Genomic DNA, 19,730 nt, shown 5'->3' on the forward strand with positions numbered 1-19,730 from the left:
GCAGGCCAGGATTCAGTGCTGAGACTCCTGTGTGAGAGAGAGAGAGAGAGAGAGAGAGCGAGAGGAAAGTGTGAGCACGTGAACGGTGAGAAGCGAGCGCTATAGCTTGAGGAGAAAATTGCATTTAACACGAGTGACTCAGTTCTGCGGTGTCAGGATTAGTTCGAACACAGTTCAAGAACGCCGCCAACTCCAGCCTGCATCGCACATCTTTGGTAAGAAAATCTTCATTTGTTTTTGTTAGAAATGATTCTGCGTTGTATTCTGTTCTTTTTTTCTTTTTACAACATGAAAGCACACAAACGTCATCTAAAATGTTATGGTGATGCCAGGTTTGCGATAAATGAAGGAATAAACCATGTCAGTGTTGAGTGGCACAGCTGAACAACACCTCATGCGTCTCAGTGCCATTGTCAATGAGGTGACACTGATAGGTCAGAGGTCACCTCATCTTATTTAGCGATGAGGGACCAGAGAGCAAGGAATAATCTCAACGCAGAATGTTTTTGTCGTATGCCCTTTTATTAAAAATGCCATGCATTTAGTTGGTTGCAGATGTTTTTTCACCCTATATGTTAAAGATTCTTTGCTCCAGAAAAACACAACTCCATCAACAGGTTCTGAAACAGAGGTTTTTTTTTTGTCTGGCTTGAACTGCAACAGCTGCAGACTGCTGTTTCAAATCTGACCACTAGATGTCAGAATTTGACTAATAACAGTGCTCTGCTCCCCCTGCTGTCCCAGCCTTCACCAGCACCTGAGGGGAGAACTTGTGAGTAGCCTACACATGGTGTGACAGCTTCCCCAGGAAGCTTGGGTGACATTTGCCTCACTTAATGACACAAGCTAATTAATCATTAGCTGTCCCAGAGGTATTGCTGTTAGAGAGGCTTTGTCGTGCCTCTCCCCAGTAGGGGGTCCCAGCCTCAACATGTTATGTATGCATAACTGCCTCATCCCACACTACAACATCTTAATTCTCACTCGTTAAGCTAGTTTGACTGAACTGCATTCGGTCTATTTCAACCCTTCATCTGGGATAAAGTGTAATCTGCAGAGACACTGATCATCTTAATTTCAGCCCCTTGCCTGTAACGTAGTTGGTCATGGAGTCTCGTGCAGTGTGTCAGGTGTACGGGGGGCTCGGCAGGCGGGGTGAAAACTGCCTGCACTGGTAGAAAAGCAGACATTTCTGTTGATGGCTGATTGAGTGGGCAAGAGGATGTTTGCATGTCGATTTGCTGCATCGCTGGCTTTAACCACATCACTTTATTGGGGCCCAATGGGCAATTTTTCCTGAGATGCTGGTGGCGAGGCTTTCGCTTGTCGTCGAAGGTTGTAAACATCACGTCCTCACACTGAGACTGAGACGCTCTAACCGTGGCTGTGTTTAAATAAACACGTCATAATCAATTTGAGCGAACGTGTACATGAACCCAGGCTAACAGGGGCCGCGAGGGCTCTGAGTAATTATCTCTCCTGGGCTGAAACACTCACGAGCTGCTGAGCTTGAGTTCAACAGGAATGTGAGAAAAAGCCTTTGTGAAATATGAGGAAAATGAAAACTGCCCCCTGTATGCGTTTCTGCCTCCTCAGCATCATTATTGCCCCCCCTACTGAGTCTCGGGTTGGTTTTGGACAGAGCGAGCCTGGTTGTCACGTACTCAGGGCTCCAGGTGATGCTCTCAAGCTCCACCTTCACCCAGCAGAGAAGAGTGTGGGCTAGTGTATGTATGCAGGGGGCCAGTGGGGGCACTCACTGATGAGGGCCTGGGCTGCAGGAGGGCTTTGAACAATGTTAGAGGTTTTGGGATGAGACTCAAGGTACCCTTGGGATACTGTGACCTCTGACACTTGCTCGCTGGCCCTCATGCTTTGTTCTGTGACCTGTGAGTGATGTGTCTGCAGCTAATCCAAAAGTTTTATTTGGACATACAGTGACAAGTTTCCGATTGGCGGCTGCTGCACACGCGTGTCCACGGATGATGACACATGTATGTGTCTCTGTTTATTTACATGTTATATTAAACTTGGAGCAGTAGGAGATGGTCGTTTAGTTTCATCAACAGGTCATTCAAATATTTTCTTAGACACACACAGGAAAATGAACCCCTTCTTTTTCTGTATAACCCGACATGATTAAAAAAAACAAAAAAACAAAACTACACCCACCTCGCCATTATCACATTTACAGTATTAAAAAGTGCATTACTCTTAATATGACAGCACGATAAGGGGAGGACAGAGGACCAAGTGAAAACACATGTCAGACCAGACTCTCAGTCTTGTTCAGGATGCAATAAAAACAAGTTACTGGAGTTATTGAAATATAAAATGAAAGGTTGCCACTTAATAGTTAAATTGGCCCATGCAGCCTCTGAGGGCATATTTAATCTTTTCAGGGCTCTAAAAAAACACATCACATTTTTAGCCAAGAAGTCTGACAGGCAAAAAAAGAGAGTTATAGGAATAAAGTCCTAATCTTTAGTTCTGTAGAACGTTGGGACAGTGGCTTAGATTGACAGAAGGGGGCGGGTCTTTACAACACTAACTTCTTCTCGTCAGATAAGCACGGACAGCTGTACTTATGTCATACGCAACAGACGACCTGAGGCAATCTCCATTGGTGTCATTGCGACACCAATATTAACACGTATTACCTTACATTACGTGTTTCTTTGCAGCGCAGGAAGGCATTTTTAATCCTAGATTACCAATCTTTCCGTAGAGGGGACTTGAAGCGCTCTGTAAAAAGTGTCTCCTGTCACAGGTCTGCATTATGTTGAAAGGTCGTTATGGAATTATTGATCAATAATGGCAAAAAAAAAAAAATATCCTGCCTATGCTATTTTAATTTGCTGCCATTTGCTTGAATGTCAGCCATTGTGAGATAAGAAAAGGTGACATGTTTAGACGCTGCCTGCTACTGCAAATGCATTTAATCTATGTTCGCTTTGCATGCTAATTGCGGCTCCTACATCACACATAATTACTGTGGTCCAATAATCCGTGGCTGAATTATTTCAAGCAAGTCTAGTGACTTGATATGCATGATATGCAAAGGCGCGCTGGGTGAGGCTTTAGCCCTCCTGCTCTGCCAGGTGTAATTTAATATCACTTGGATATACACGAGATCCTTCATTTCCTCTCTAATCATGGGCAAGATTTAATTCGCCTATGAATAGCCACTGTAATTCCGGGCATATAGAACTAACGCGGGTCATTTTCCCGCAGAAATGATATAAAGCAAACTCAGATTTTGAAGAAGTACGTGTGCAAAACAAACACTGGTCCCTGAGTAAACCCGCCTGACAGAGATGAGAGCCACTGAGCTACATTTATATGCTATCGTGCTCACACTATGTCACCTTGATGAAGCTCCAAGTGATTTTGATTTCCTCTGTTACATTTAAAATGAAGCCTTGCCAAAGGAAAATCTTTTGTGCGAGACATCTAAGCCTTGACCTCGTGAATACAAACGCCCTCGTTTCCATTTCTCTGGCGGGCGGCCTTCAGACATGACACAAGAAGTCGCCGTTCCCTGGCTTTGTATCTGCCGAGCCTTTAAGATGCAGAGATCTGCCGCCATGTTTGTCTTCGCCTCTGTCTCAGAAAACACCGGGGCGTGTCCCTCCTGTGGGAACCCCATCTGCAGGCTTAAAGTGATGGGACCACCCTTTTCCTCCACAACCATCACCTTTCTCTGTCAGCGAGCCAAAAACACACATGCGCACACACACAAATGTACCTGACAGTGGCAGCCTTTGTGCCCGAGAACATATTTAACAATGCACACTCAGCATCTGTCCCGGCTCAGCAGGAGGCCGCGGGAAGCAGATGAGGACTCGTCGAGATGATCGCGAAACATACAGCCTACCTATACTCGCCATGTGCTTGCACTGCCAGCCCCTGGGTTTATTAACAATCAATCAAAATAGAAAGCGATGCACAGGCTTGAAAGTGGGTAGCAGAATAAAAAAGGGGAGGGGAATCACTCTACAGACACTCCACCTGCGTCTATCATGCTCCAATACGTACAATTATGCTTCCTGCGAGTGGAAAATCAATACGAGGACTTTTAAGATAACTTATGAGCTCACTTGCTGTTTGTGCATCAAAGTGATGCCAACTTCTCTGCTCATCCCCCTTTTGCAGCTGAAGCTTTTTAGCCACAGCCCTTTCATAGTGTCAGGGGTGGAGCTATGGCATTGCATGTGATTCACTATCTCCAGGAACCCCGGAATTACATCTGGCACAACTCTGCATGAAGTAATGCTTTATAAGCCTTTGTGCGTCGCAGCTTTGAAGACCCACAGCCTTCTATAAGTTTGCTTTTTTTTCTTCTTTTTTTGTTGTCCCCTGCTGTTGTACAGCTCCCCCATTACCCCCATCCCCCAACTCAGGACAGAAGACAGAATGTGATGTGTCGTCTCCCTCCCCTCACAAAGCGCTAGTGCATTGGACACACCTTGGACAGCACAAAGGATGAAAAGCACGACGAGGCTTGGACACGCAGGACCACGCTGCCAAGCCCGATAAAGACGCTTCAAAAGTCGAGCGGCAAACAGTGGCCTTCTTCTCTTCTGCCCTTCTTTTTTTCTTCCCAGGGTCTTGCAGGGAAGAAAAAAAGAGACAGAAGAGAGCCCAAAGAGAGTAAAAAGACATTCTTGTCTTCTGTATTTCAACCCGTACTCGACCCATGAATGTGAGTTTAGGTAATGTTGCCTGTGCAGTGTAAATGTGTGTGTAAACACCTTAACACTTTAGTGTGAGCGCCGGATTAACCAAAAACAGCCCAGCTTTAATGCAGACAGCCCATAAATGTCCCATCTCCAATCCCTTGTCGCTCAGCTGTCTGCTCACAGTGGCACGCCACAGCGAGGCTGAAGAACTGCCATTTAGTCTGGAAATATGAAGAACAGATGACATTTGTGGTTTAATTCAATCATTTTCACAATCGCTCATTTATTTTATGGACTTCAACGTACTTTTTTTTACATTTTCTTTTAAAATAGAATGGACTGACTGTTTTCATTTTTTTATGATCCTATACTTGTGAAATGAAGAAAGCACGGGCGTGAAATGTCACCGACCCTTGTTAGTACACAAAATTGTCCAGACGTCATAAAACGTGACTTTTCACCGGTAGCTCCCTCCTCCTTCCTCCTGCCTCGCTCTCCCTCTTTCTCTGCTGCATGCCCTCATTGAAACAGATGGCGTTTTATGCTGGGCACAATCAGGACTATTCAGTGTCAGCCTGGGCAGGCCCTCCCCACCTGCGCTCAGCCCAATCACAACCTAATGAACACATTGGGAGCAGTCTGTTCCAAATTACTCCCAGTTGGAGCCAGGGCCACAGGTAAACCCCGCCATCACACTCGGCCCCTTCCTCTCCACCTCACCTCCTTTGCAACAGTCTCCGTCGCACACGCGCCCGAACACTGGCTCCAGAGCTCAGCGCCCGAATCAAATCAAGATCCGTATCTCTGTGCTGTCAACATTCCAACACAGCTCAGGGACGCGGCGTGTGCTGCGGCAAGCGTATACGTTACACGCGGGGAGGAATGGATTGACAGCTGATGTGTTTACGTGTTGGAGTGGATTTGCTTCTACTTGATAAGTCATACGATGAGTCTCATGCGTAAATGCTGCCACGTTAACCACATCAGCTCCATCTGTGCTCTTTATCAGCATCTGTCTAAGTGGACACATTTGTGCTCGTGCTCTAAGTCTCATGCAAGTGTGAAGTTTCTATCTATAGTTACTTGCTATCGAACATAAAGACCAACAGGAAACGACGTGCTTCTGCTCCGTCTAAGGCAAGGAGTACCTTTATGGTCACCACTGTGACCTGGCGATGTATGTGTGGGCAGGCGGGGAGCAGCTGTATATCATGGGCAGTTGACACCAGAAGTGTGCTGTAGCTAAGAGCCGCTGACATTCTGATACACCCTCCAACATCCCAAGGGACAAAAGAATGAAACCAGGGCTGCCTGCCTCGTCATGTCCCATCAGCTGCTATAGCACCACAAAAAATGCAGGCGAGCCACCAGCCCCCCCACGTGGGTGTCCATCACTGGGTTTGACAGCACTGCCCTGTTGACCGCCCTTCTTCACTGTCCCTCTGGTCAATCTGCACCTCAATTGGCCCTACATCGGTGGGCGATGCCTGCTCCCTCTGCTGCATGTCAAAAAGAGCCACAGAGGAAGTGCAAATATCCTCTAATGGCCTTGATCCAGATGGATGCGCCCATGACAATAGGCCCTCGTGCCTGTGGTTTGGGGTTTTTTGTCAGCGAGAAACACAGAGGCCAACACAATAACACAGCAAAATTATGCATGCAGGCCAAGTACCATTGACATGTTAAAGAGCACTGCCAGTTGCTATGATAATTAAGTTAGCTCATTCCAAGGCAGAGAGGTCTTTTGCCTTTAAAGACACTTTCGGTACATAAGGCAGGCTTTAAGACAATGGATGTGGGAGGAGAAATAATGGATTCAGTGGGTCACCATTTCTCTGCCCATTTGCTTAACATAGGGCTATACATCTCTGAGTGAATGCTACTTGATGGGATTGCCTTTACGGGGGTGTTTGTGGGTTTTTACTTGATATCACTCAAGAGATTGACACTTTCTATCAAGACGGAGATGGAAATATTCAGATAGTGGCACTCTTTGAATCGTGGAAGCCTCGGAACATCGCCTACGCATATGATATTACAGCCTGTACTATGACACTTGCCATGAGTGAACACTGACCTGGTTTAAACAAGCAATAACATCAATGGTCCCCCCCCTCCGCTCACTTTGCTTTTAACTAGGATGTTTAGTTACGTCGAGGGGTGTCCGTCTGATCTCCCTCTGCCTCCGTAGGGTTTCCGCGAGAGTGGCCACTTTGTGTACAGCTGGGGAATGTTTGGCTAGTAACGTAAAACCAGGAAGCCTTTGAAACTTAACCAAAGCCTCTTCAGGAAGAGGTTGGAAGTTCACTCTTATTTTGAGACTCCAATGCGTTCTCCTTGGACACACCGCAGCAGATCATGGACAACAGGAGTCCTTTCGCTCTGCGTCCATGCAGCTGCAGAAAGTATTTGTGTCCCCGGTGATGGTCTTTTTTCTCTCTCGCGGACAAGTCTGTTTCTATAATATGATATTTGATTACGGCTTCATTCACACCACTCAGTTTTCATTTAAACATGCACACATTAGCCAATGTTTTATTTTGGAAAGGGGGATGCATTTTAGTCAAACAATGGAAACCTTTGGAAAACAAATGACACAGTAACCCACATTCACTTCTTGATTGGTTCTTATTGGCCAACAATTGACTGTTAGCTGTCAACTAACACATACTTCCATCACCTCGCCACAGCACAGTGTAAGTAGCATTTCCACTAGCATAGTGTCTGGTACCAGGTACTATTTTTAGTACCTGCTCCGGCCAGGTTCCAAAAGCGTAGGTACTAAGGTACAATCTCATTCACACATTCGAACAGTGCCGAACTGTAGATCAGTTAAAACTACTTAACAATCCTAAAAGAGTGTGGGTTAATCTCCAACGACTACCAAAAGGTCACTAGTCACCGCAGTTTCATGCAGCCGTGCAGTGATGACTCCGCCCACGTTGAGTAGGGACTACTTTTTTGTAGAGGAGATGCAACCTAAACTGTGTCGTGCCGTGCCGATGCGAGTAGAGCTTCACCTTTTTTTATCATTATTGTTTCTTGTTAGTGCTTTCTGAAACCAAACACCCACAGAGGAGAGAATCGTTTTGTCTTTACACCGGCACACGCTGATGCAGATTACTTCGAAGAAGGCGCTGAATCGCTCGTTTAGATGAGTGTGTTGTCATTTCGATGTAGCTATGTATTGTATTTCTAGAACTTTAAGAACAGATCCTGGGTGCTTTTCTGTTCATTTGAAGTCAAGCGTCGTGTGCACTGCCACGTTCATTTTCACATCTGCTCTAAATGGTGCCAATCTGCCGCAGCAGACAGGCGCTTAGCGAAAATATTTTAAAATGCGACTCTAGCACTTTCAACGCATGCAGGTCCACTGTGTTAACAAGATGGGAGCTAATGGTTCTGCTTTTATGGCGGTGGTCGCATGTATAATTAAACTGCTGTTGTATTTGTCATAAAAACCGGCGGGGGTGCAGGAAATGTTTGCCGGAGCCATTTTTAGTTTGAGCAGTGGAAAATTAAAACCATCAAACCCCACAATGTTGTTTTGACATCATTCCAATGTTTATGGATTTTCCTGTGTGCGGTTGAGGTTTTGTTATTAAAAAAAAAAAACCCACTTAAGTGCCTCACCTTGTGTTTGTTGCGGGAACAGACATTGCAATGTTTGCACAATGCAGATTGTCCCTTCTGGGAGGTCTTGCCTCCGGTGCTACTTGTTACATGTTGAGAAACATGTTGCACGTCTGCCATTAATGGGCGTCTGTCTCTTACGTGCATTGTTCATGGCGCACGTAGTTCATGTAACAATATTTGATCCGTTCACAGTATTCGGTAAGTGAATTATAGGGGATTTATAACGCAGGCCAACACTTAGAAATAGGAAATCCCATTGAAACATGTTTTGCAAAGCCCCGCTGATAAACTCTTAGCCCAGATATCACTCGATCTCCAGCACATGTGGATGTGAACGTTGAACTCTAGCTTTTCCAGTTTTATCGATGTTTTCCATTTTCAAACAATCCCTGACAGATATTGTAATGCTAAACTTTGGGAGAAACCAAATCAGGATTAGGAATAAATCATCTACAAGAAAAGCTGAAAGTGAAGTTGGCTGCTTGTTGACAGAATCATGCACTGCAGACATATTAGATAAGCCTGATGTTGTATTTATCAGCGTGGCCCCCGATGATATCTATGGAGATGAGTCAGGGTGTCACGGCCCTGGTGTCACCTCCATAACACCAGGCCCCTGCCATGTTGATGACTCTGTATCTATGCTAATATGGGGATCAGTGGAGCAGAAAGCTCATCTAGCTTGTTCTTTTGCTTTATCTTATCACTCCCCTCACCCTAAATTGGTCTGCACCGCATTGCCACATACCTGGCATGCTATGCACATAAAAAAGGAGCCCAGCCCGTTGTCAGTCTTCCCTCCATCTGTCACACCGTTTTCCTCCATTTCAAATTTCAACATTTTTCTTCCCTCCACTGCCTCAGCTCCTGTAATGCCTCAGCAAATAACTGCTTCATATATAATGCACTAGACCTCGCTGAGACGGTATGATACCCAGGATTCAGCGTTGTTCTGATTCTAGTCAAAAATCACTTCATCAGAAAAAAGCCTATATGTCAGATTAAAGCTTCACTCAGCAGAGACTGTAAACATGTAAAGAAAAACAGCATTTTGACTGAGTCATGTTGTGAGATGTTCATTTCTTGTTCATGGCAACATGATTGTTTCTCTGTTGATGCATTTTTTGTTGACGCATCAGCACAAACGTGTTGATAACAGTTTGGTACTGACACAGTTATTGGTAGATACTGGGCTGTGACATCAGAATCAGATATGATGAAGTGCTATCAATCAGTTCACAGATTACACTTTCAGATTTCAGACCTGAGTATCCTGACCAAAAGAAAGCTTCAGTCTGAACGATCAAAGCCGACACTCGAGCCAAGAGAACGTTTAAAAAAGTTGTCATGCCTTCAGTATTATTTTTCTTTTTTCTTTTTTTGGACTTACTGTCCATCCAGACAGTAAATCCTGTCCGTCTTAACTTAACCCCAGCCTCGTCCCCCTTAGCCTCTTTGTCTCCATTGCGCCCTCCCTCCCTGGCATGATTATTTCTTATCGTGTATTTATTTGTTTAATCCACCCCTCCCCCCACAGCACTTGGCGGCCCTCTCCCTGTGCACGAGCTGCCTGTCTGGCAGCAAGGAACCGCCGCCCCCCACCCCCACATCTCCCCACCTCCTCCCACTTGTCCACATCCAGTCCCCAGACCCTCCCCACCCAGCTCCAGTTCAGCCACAATGGGCGGATGTTGCTTCCAGAGCCTCGCAGCTTCACTCAGGGGGAAGGAGACCCCCACCTCTTCACTTCATCCTTACATCCCTCCCACTTGCATGTGGCTACCACTAGCCAGCCTCTATACACTCTATAAATAATGGATGCATTAGCATGCATGAATATCTTTTTAGAAGAGGGGTGGGAGGGTGGGAGTGCCTTAATTCATTATTAATCCCCTTCATGAAAAAAAATGGTCCGTGGCTCTGTTAGAGCAGGGCCCCTGCTAAACCCTGCTTTTGGGACTTCACTTGTATGCCGGACTTCTCTTTCTCCCAAAATTTGTCACCAGCTCCACCCACCCCCCAGCTTACTTTTTATCTAACCCCCGCCTCCTGCTTCCCAATCCCAGCTAAACACATCTGGGGGAATGGGGGGGGGATCTGTAATGTTTTGAGAGGAGTTGGGGGCAAATTGTGTTCTTATTAGTCAAGCTAGTCAGGTGATAGATTAAAAAAAAACAAAAAACAAAGTGGTGTCAGGCGAGATCCAGTTTGCCATGGTGGAGGCAAAAGGATGCATCATTGAAGAGGTTGGCTCGTCTCAAACCACCTGACTTTGAAGTTGCCACGAGTGCCATTTGGTTCAAGAGCGGGCTTTGGCTGTGAGAGGTCGGAAGTTGGGGGGAAGGGAGGGGTGTTTGAGGTGGAGCTGATGCTACAATTGCACACAAACCTGGTTAAAGAGCTCCAAGTCACGTGTGGGTGGTTGGTAGGGAATTATGTGTTATTTTTAAAGCTGGAACACTATGTTGGGTATTGAGGATGTTTGATCAAATGCATGGGTTTGAGTTTAAGAGCATGTGTTGCGAGGAGATAAATTACTGTACAGCGAATCACCAAAGCATGTGGGTTTGATTGTGCATGTGTTTAAAAAGACAAGATAGCAAGTGACTGTTTGTGAGTCTATTTGCAGTGCACTCCTCCCTGCACACACACACACACACACACACACACGCACACACACACCCCTCTTCCACCACTAGGTCGCAGTGCCCGCCTCACAGCCTCTCCTCAGGCCTGCCACAGATCTGTGAATGATCCAACTAATCGTGGGCAGTCACAGCACAGCCACATGAGAGTGATATTAAAAAAATAATGAATAAAAAATACTACACCACACACACACATGCACCTGAGCGGTCCTACACATAGTGGAAATGTGTAGACTTTACTCAGCACTCCCGTACACTGTGCATAATTCACTGTTGCTCATAAATATAAACTAACTAATTCACAGAACAATCAAAAGTCAAACATGGCATTGTGCTTTTAAAACAGCACGTGCATTTGTCTCATAATATTGTGTTTCTGAGGATTTTAGATTTAATAATAGAGCAGCTGTTTGCCATCACAGTGTAACAAAATGCTAAGGCTCAGCAATGGATGTTGATTTTATTTAAACACAATTACAACGTACAATTGTGTGAAAATATTGGGAAATATTGGGAATGGGAATTTTGATGTCCAAAAAAAAGTAAGAGATTGGAACACACACGCACACACACACACATTTTACAATTGAGTGTTGTTTTTTTCACAATTTCCTGAAAAACATTGCATTTATCCGTATCTGCAGGGAATCCTCTCATATCAGCAGTGAGTAGCAGAACAGACCCAAACCGTGGCCAACATCAGCTTAACCCTGCAGAGAGAATACTTACTCTACTTTTGAATAAAGCGGCTTTTATCTTTGTAATGTTGCACTGACAAAGACTGTTGGGTCTCCTGTCAGTGTCCGCTGCGTTGCTGTCTGTCAGGCAGGACTATAGGGGTTGTTTTGTTGACATAGAGGGGACCTGGTTTCTGGAATGTTCTCAACTGAATGTTTGGTCTTTGGCACAAGGCTTGGGGGCTAGTTGTGAGCTGGAGGCACCACACTGTGCCTCTGAACTTCAGTCAACCTCTTAAATTCTTCTTCCTGGGCAGGAAATTGAAATATTGTGGAGTATTGGCATGCTGATGGTCATCTATCACTGGGGCCTGCGAGGGGACGGCAGTAAGAGGAGACCCTCTGTAGATCAGAGATGGGCTGCTGGGTCTGGGTTCAAAGGTAAAGAGGAGAGACCCGGGTGAGGAGAGAGGCGAGTGCTCCTGGCTGTGTCAACTCTCAGAATGACTTCCATCACCCATCACCACCCAGATCATCACATCAAGTTTAAGACTCATCCTCACCAGAAAAGAACAACCAATAATCTCCTCTCCTATTCTTCATGGTGACTCATCAGAGTTACGTTCAACAACAGACAGATTTCTTATAGAAGCGATGGCCTTTAAATCAAAACATAACAGTGAATAATATAACAAAAGCTCCTTTTACACTGAAAAGGAACTGGCGAACTGAATTTACAATTTAGGTGTTGTGGTTAGCACTTTGCTTTGCTGCAAAAAGACCAGAAACAAGGGCCTTTCTGCCTGGAGTTTGCATGTTGTCCCATGGGTGCATGGGTTTTCTCCAGTTTCCTCCCACAGTCCAAAAACATGCACATTTGGGTATTAGGTAAATTTTTTGTCTCTATTGTGACGGACTGGCAAACTGTCCAGGGTGTGACCACGCCTATCGCCTTATGTCAGCTGAGATTGGCGCAGCAAGCCCTCATGTGAAGGATAGAAAATGCATGGAATCTCGTCTGTTTTGACTTTGGTTAAGACCGTATAGTCCGTAACCTTTAAATAAAAACAAATCTCCCTCACATTCACACCATCGTCAAATGAGATCACACAATGCTGTTTAAGCCTATTACCTCCACGGTACGATGTGTTTTTCCGTGGTACACAGGAAGTGATTTGTATTAAGTAATAAGACTGAATGAACTGAATGATCAGCAGTTTGATTCTTCCTGTCCCTCCACAACTGTGCTGCTGCTGTATATGCACAAACGCTCCCTCCAGTCTGACAGAGCCTGTGTTCAGATGACAGGAGGCAGCATTGTTACATCATCACAGACCAAAACAGAGGCGGAATAATCTCATCATCAACAACAACAACAAGAATCACCAAAAAGTTACTGTACTATCAACAGGTGTTCCAGCACGCTGTGAGGTACTGCAGCTGTCAGTGAGTTGTGTGTACTTGGTAATATTTCCATGCATAGTATTTGTCAAAAAGTGATGACGCCTCCCTCAGCATTGCATAATTGTGGCCATAAATGCGCACAGCTACCAGGAAATGATACTCGGCGGCGCATCACAGGGGGTATGATGATGTGGATGTGACTGGTTATATAAAAGTAGTGCACAGTTGGAATGATTCAGATGGGATGATGGCTGTCATTTTTTTTTGTCCTCTTCTTTCTCCTGTGCGTCTGGGAATTGGCTGCATCATGATGATGACCTTGTGAACCTCGCCTGCCGCATGACCTCGGAACCACCCCCACCACGACGTCTCCCACGCTCCCCGAACCCCCACCCCCGACATGCCAGGGCTCATTTATTACCCAAGCAGGAAGTGACATCAACGGGTCCAAAAAAGATGTCGCAGGACGTGGGCTGTCTGGGATTGACCAGGACCGGTGTTTGTCCAGGAAGATGCCGCGCACTGGCTCCAACGTGATGCTCACTGAAGGATGCAGGAGAGCGCCAGCCACACACACGCCGGCAAGACAGGCAGACACACGCACTGGAGGCTGAGTGAGTCTGCTGCTGCTGCTGCTGCTGACGGAATGCTTTCATTCATGCAAGTTCAGATATAGTGCCATACCCCCGCCCCCTGTCGCTCTCTCTGAAGCCGGTGACGCAGCGCTGAGTTAAGGCGATAAGACTTACTGGTGGTGTCGGTGCAGTGGAGACAGATGATGAGAGAAGTGCGGTGCAAACACCTCTGGTTTTTTATGGCTTGAATGGCAAGTGCAGGAGGAGACTGAGATTCGTCTGCTTTGCTTTTTGCGCATTTTTTTTTTATATCAGTGAACTGGACAGATGACATTGGTTTGTATTGATGGCACCAGTAAAAAAAACAAAACAAGCTGTTGTGGTGAAGTTCACCAAGTTGGAGGTGTAAGCTGTAACTTCTCAACGCACGGATGACGTCTTGTTTTTATCCGCTCAGTGCGTGCGTGTGTTTGGTTCTCACCAGGGAGACAGAACCATGTCGTGTGTCCAGACAGAAAAGTGGTGCAGTCACGTGGTGTCTGCTATAATCCACCCCCCAAGTCAGGTACAGCCTACTGCTGCGTGCAGGCGGTCTGAGGGACGGGCTTGTCGTATTATAATAGTGTAAACAAAAGCCAAAAGTTTATTTTAAAATAACAATAATAGGGTATTGTCATTTGGATATTGACATTAAAAAGTGTAAGCATTTTTTAATTTAATTTGCCCTCTGATATCGTTACTGTAAATGAATTCATTCAACAAATACAAACATATCAATAAAGGCAAGAATAATCAACAACCTAAAGAAAGATTAATGATGCAACATCACAGTTAAATAACATATATAAGTAAACAACACAGGGCAAAACAGAGGACTATGCTACATTGTTATTCTGAGTATGACAATTAATCAAAATATAATAACAATCATTTCTTCCTTGGGCCATAATTAAGCCACATCCTCCTCCTGCGTTTTTGCGTCATGTTCCTCACAATCAGCCTGACAAAAGCTGGCAAACCCAACAGCTCCTTGGTGGAGGTAATACATGTTATTATATTGATAAATACACACTGATACACTTCAGCTGCAAGGATAATTAAAGATTAAACCTTATGTGTCAACTCAGACGTCCAGATCTTAACCTGACATGAGACGTAGAGGTCACTGTTTGCTTCACGAGTAACACTTATTATTGTATTGCCCTGTGAAGCTTCAATTAATAACTGAATTATTGCTGTTGTGTCACAGCCAATAGCAAACTGGCAGATGTTTTCTCCTTATTGTTGATTTTCTCCACTATTTAAACGAGAGAAAGTACTCAGAGAGAGCAAAGTTTCCATATTTGGATCACCCCAAAAATCATACCATTGCTTCCTGGGGCTGTAACCTATATTCCTTGAAAGGTTGTTCTTACATTTTTGAGTTATGCCGCTCACAAACGGACAAACACAGTGAGTTGCCAACACATTCAGTTACATTCTTACGTATTTCCGTACACATGAACCGCCAGAATATTTATGATTGATCGACGTATTGTGTCATGGTCTCACTCTACATCTGTGCTTTCATTTCTCTGCCTGTCAGTGCTAACTCCTGTCTGACTGCCACATACAGGACATATCTGCGCAGACCGTATACTGTTACTTGAATCAGCTTTCAAGGACACTTAACATATAACCCGTCTTTGCAGCTGTTCCAAGTGGCTTTTCACGCCCTTGTCCCATTGTAAGATAATAGGATTGTAAAGCTAAGTTGATGATCTTTTACTGAATTTCCGAACCCGGCAAGGATCTGCGTTTTCTGTGTTGTTGAAATAATGCATGAGCGCGATGTACAGTGGTGCTGCTACTGTACATGTTTGGCACGTGTGTGCAGCAGCCTGTGGGATTACTGGTGTGTATAACTCACACTGCTGTTGCCTGCTTGTCTGCAGTGATAGCTTCATTATTCATGGTTGCGTGTAGACAGCAGTACTTAATCTCTGGGTTGAATGGGACAGCCTGTGACTCTGGAAATAAATGCTTGTGCTCGGTCAGCCTTATCTGGCCCGCGGTGAGGAGCGGAGGGGCACCAGAGAGAGAGGCCAGACTGCTGAGCACTGTCTCAGGGTGGCGACAGCAGCTTTAGCCCCATTTACACCACGGTTCAGTTTGGTATGTTGAGCAATTATCTGCGTTTCAACTGTCAGATCTCTGGAAGAGTCAAGATCTTCCAGCTCCTTAAGGGTGGAGCTAAACGCACCGGAGGCCATTGATTGGCTGACCGAGAATCACTACTTCCGTGTGACGGCAGATTCATTCAAAGCTTGTGTTGTTCTTCTACAACATGGACGGCCTTCCTTGTTACACCTTTGTCACGCTCCTGCGTCTCACTGGTATAACTTCACGATATTTACGTAGCGGTCACGGCTAACAGCATCCAGCCTACGCACTCTGCAGTGGGAACGCAAACCAGATCAGAATGTTAGGATCCAAGCGTCACCAGAGCGAGCTGTACTGCTCCGTCTCTCTCCACTCTGATAAGCACCGAAGCCAGGTTTGCGTGCGGGAGTAATTAGCCGGACTAGAACCAAGGCAGCGGGGTCGTATATTCTTTGTGGTGAAAGGGTCTGAGCAAGAGGTCTATTGGCACTCGACAGGTGCAGCGGGGAAGGAAGGCGTCAGGAGCTTGAGGAATCGAAACCAGAGATGAGGCCAGACGACCGAGTCTCTGACTTCTGGGGTCAGATACTCTCGTTCACCCCTGGAGGCTCCAAAGTGAGAGCCTCTTCCTGCCATGACACTGTTTCATGTGAATGCACACACGCATGTGTGCCCTCTCATTTTTTGTGTGTGTTCAGGCATGTGTGTCCAAGAGGGCATGTGAATGAGGCGCTTATTGGCGTGTGACAAAGAGGTGAGAGGATCAGAGGGCATGAGTTGTTGTAATGTAGGCTACTGTCTTGTTTTATCAAGCTCATGCTCACACAAAGAACACTGGGGGAAAACCCTTTTGTTTGTGTCCACTAGAATTACACAACAGCAGCTTTGATCACTCGGCCGTAAAAGCAGCGGTAAAAATGAGTTTTGTGTCATTTGACATGTTTTTTGAGTCATTGGAGAGGAGTTGTAGAACTGATTGAGCTGTGTAATTAAGTTGAGTTGTAAACGGAACTATCCTGCACTGTCGAGGGGACGCACATTAGTCATTGCGCTGGCGATTGGACGGAGGAAAAGCAGTGTTACCGACCATGTCAAGTTTTTTTTTTCCCCTGCTTCCTGGCTGTTCTGCTTGAACTCAATAATCCTGGTTACAGCCATTACAAATCCTGCTGTCTTGACTTGAGACCCCAGACAGGAGACAGGCTCTGCAACTTGGTTTCATTTAGCATTCCTCTGGGCTTTACGGGCAGGTGTTTAACATTACTGGCGGGATATTTATTGGCAACTTTAAAGGCAACTTTTTTTGCTTACCTCTCAATTAGGCACACACACACACACACACACACACACAGAATGTGTGTACTGTATAGACACATTTGTACACACAATTGTGTGTGCGCGAAACAAAAGCACGCGACCACCTACACGCAGACAGTGCGGATTCTTAGCGGAGCATATTCTCACTTCTTTTTCCCCAACTCTGTCACACACTTCACGCCTTTTTAAAGCTCAGATCCATATCCCTGTAATCCACCCTCGACCCGTGACCATCTCTATCTCTCTGCACGCACACCCCTTCCTCCCCTCCACCACCATTTATGCCAGGTCAGTGTGATGTGGGGTTGAAATAAGGCCGGGGGGGGCACGGTGGGATGTGTGGCCTGTAATTACCCAAAGCTTGGCGAGGCCAGCAGTTGTGATGTGCAATTCTTAAATCAAGGTGCTGCCTGAAGACTCAGCCGGCCTCGCGGCTGCCCTGTGCTACTTGATTGCAGGCAGCTGGGGCAGCCATGTCAAGTGGCAGGCTGGGAAATGTGAAATCCCAGATAAAGCACAGAGCCCTAAAAAACCATGACGCTCCAGTAATGAGGAAAGTGATGGGGTTTGGGGTTTGGGCATGTTTAGCAGGCAGCGACAGCAAACTGTAACTCTCTCTCTGCCTCTAGAACGCTTCTTGGTGTGTCCGCACATGAGAAAGAGAGGAGAGGTGAAGGTGCGTGTATGTTTGATTTTTATAATCCCCGGATTAAGGAGGATCCACCAAACTCCCAACAATGCAGAACTGATAGGTAGGTCGTCATAGCGCTAGATATACTCAGCCTATGTCCTCCTGGGTCACTCTCCGACATAAATCATAAACCTACAGTGCATCCTGGCCCAGGAAGAGTTCCTTTTGAAAACCACGTTTAAACTGCTCAAGAGCGGCGGAATCATTTCCAATATTAATGGCAGCAGTTCGATTTTGAACGATTCCGGAGCCGTTTGTAGCAGTTAAGCGCATTCCTAGTTTTGTGGAGGCCATTATTCCTGCTTCTTAATCACCCCCTCAGCTTTTATAACCTTCCCAAGACTTACTGTGTGGCTGGGGCTGGGGGACCACATGTGGGCAGAGACCGGGAAATAATGGCACTGCCAGGCCTTTCCCTTATCTAAACTAACCACCACTAACAACACACAGCACAACAGTGCAGGCATGTTTAGTTTTCTTAATATTTAACACAGGTTTTCGAGAGGGTTCTTCATCTCACATCATCATGGACATTATTTATTAACCCTAAAGAGCTCAGTGAAGTCCTAAATCAAACAAGAGCGATAACTTTTCATGAAATGTCTTTCAAACACGGGGGGGAAGTGATTAGTTGGGGACTATTTTCAGCTAATATAATACACATTTAGTGTTCAAATTAGTACTGATGGCAGCAGGGTGGTGTTCTTGGAACTCAGTAAAAACCACAGTGCACACATTCAGTGTAATGGTGTCACGTGTTACCCTGTGCGACAGTATGACTTTAATGGTTTTTGCACAAGGAAAAATAAGCAATTTTGCATATTTGATCTTTTAACAAGATTTTTGTTTTATTTTACATTTTTGGTACAAAGTGTATTTATTTTGTATTTTTTTTAAAGCTTTTGTTGATTTATGTAGGACTTGAGTTTGACCGGTGGTCTGTGGACCCTGCTGCAGTGAGAGTGAGGCCCCATGCAACAGAGAACAGGGTTTGGAAACAAAGAGTGTAAGATGAAGCGCTTGTTTCTCTGCCTCCATCCATCACTCCCTCCTTACCTGCTCCTAGGTTTGTAGAGCGACACAGAAGGTGTGATTAGACTGCACAGATTCTTTTTTTTTGTTTGTTTTGTAGCTGTTTCTCTGCTTAGCTCTCTTTGCTAAGCACCTTTTTCACGCAATTAGCCTTTTGCCTGTAGCTTGTAGCCGAGAGTACGTGTGAAGTGGTTTGCCTGACTGAGTGTTTTGTTACAGTTAACTGAAACACCTGGGTGCTCACACACCAAACAGACACACCGCACTGTGATGGGTAACAAGTTGTCACACCGGGCTTGATGGCATAATTTACCCAGGTCACAACCATGCATTTTGTTTAGCAGGGGTGGGACTGGGTGCTGCACACGGAGCCATTGTTTACCCTGTGCCTGATGGCCCCCTGCCAGCAGCTACAGCAATTATCACCTTGGAGGAATGTGGGACTCTTGTGTTAAATTCTCTTTGACCCCCTCCGTTTGAGGAGGTCGGGAGGTGGGCACTCTCCCCAGGGGGCAGCACGCAGTCAGTGGGTGCTGGGTTGAGTGGTGCTCTGTGTTTTTGTGGAGGTCTGGGGAGGCCCTCTCGATCTCCATCTTCAGTCCTGAAACCAACCACCATGCTTGCAGACCTCCAGCATGGCAAACAAGATTTGCATGTGTGTTTACAATGTAAATTGGTTGCTTAAGGTAATGATTTCACATAGAGAGGCACCAAAGGTGGTCTGGGATCATACAGGACGATGGATGGCTGTAGGAAAAATAATGTCACGGAAATGTGATTTATTCTTCTGTATAGGTTGACTGTATTAAAAAAACAAAAGAGTTGTTTTGTGCACAAACCTCCAACAACTACTTCTTGAACCGCTGTCACACTTTAAGGACCTCCGCATTTGTGATTTCATTGTGTATCGAGCTGTTTTTTAGTGC

The 19,730-nt window shown here is 45.6% G+C and overlaps 1 protein-coding gene across 3 annotated transcripts in view; it reads left to right on the top strand.

Moving 5' to 3' along the window:
• The window catches only part of zic6 (zic family member 6), an 89,867-nt gene continuing 70,137 nt past the window's right edge, over positions 1-19,730 (top strand). For all 3 annotated transcript variants that reach the window (XR_006361433.1, XM_044040359.1, XM_044040360.1), the window contains exon 1: positions 1-215. The gene's annotated coding sequence lies outside the window, so the exon portion shown is untranslated. The remainder of the gene's footprint in view (positions 216-19,730) is intronic.

This window comes from Solea senegalensis, linkage group LG12 (genome assembly GCF_019176455.1).
Source record: "Solea senegalensis isolate Sse05_10M linkage group LG12, IFAPA_SoseM_1, whole genome shotgun sequence".
In the NCBI taxonomy this organism is placed as follows: Eukaryota; Metazoa; Chordata; class Actinopteri; order Pleuronectiformes; family Soleidae; genus Solea; species Solea senegalensis.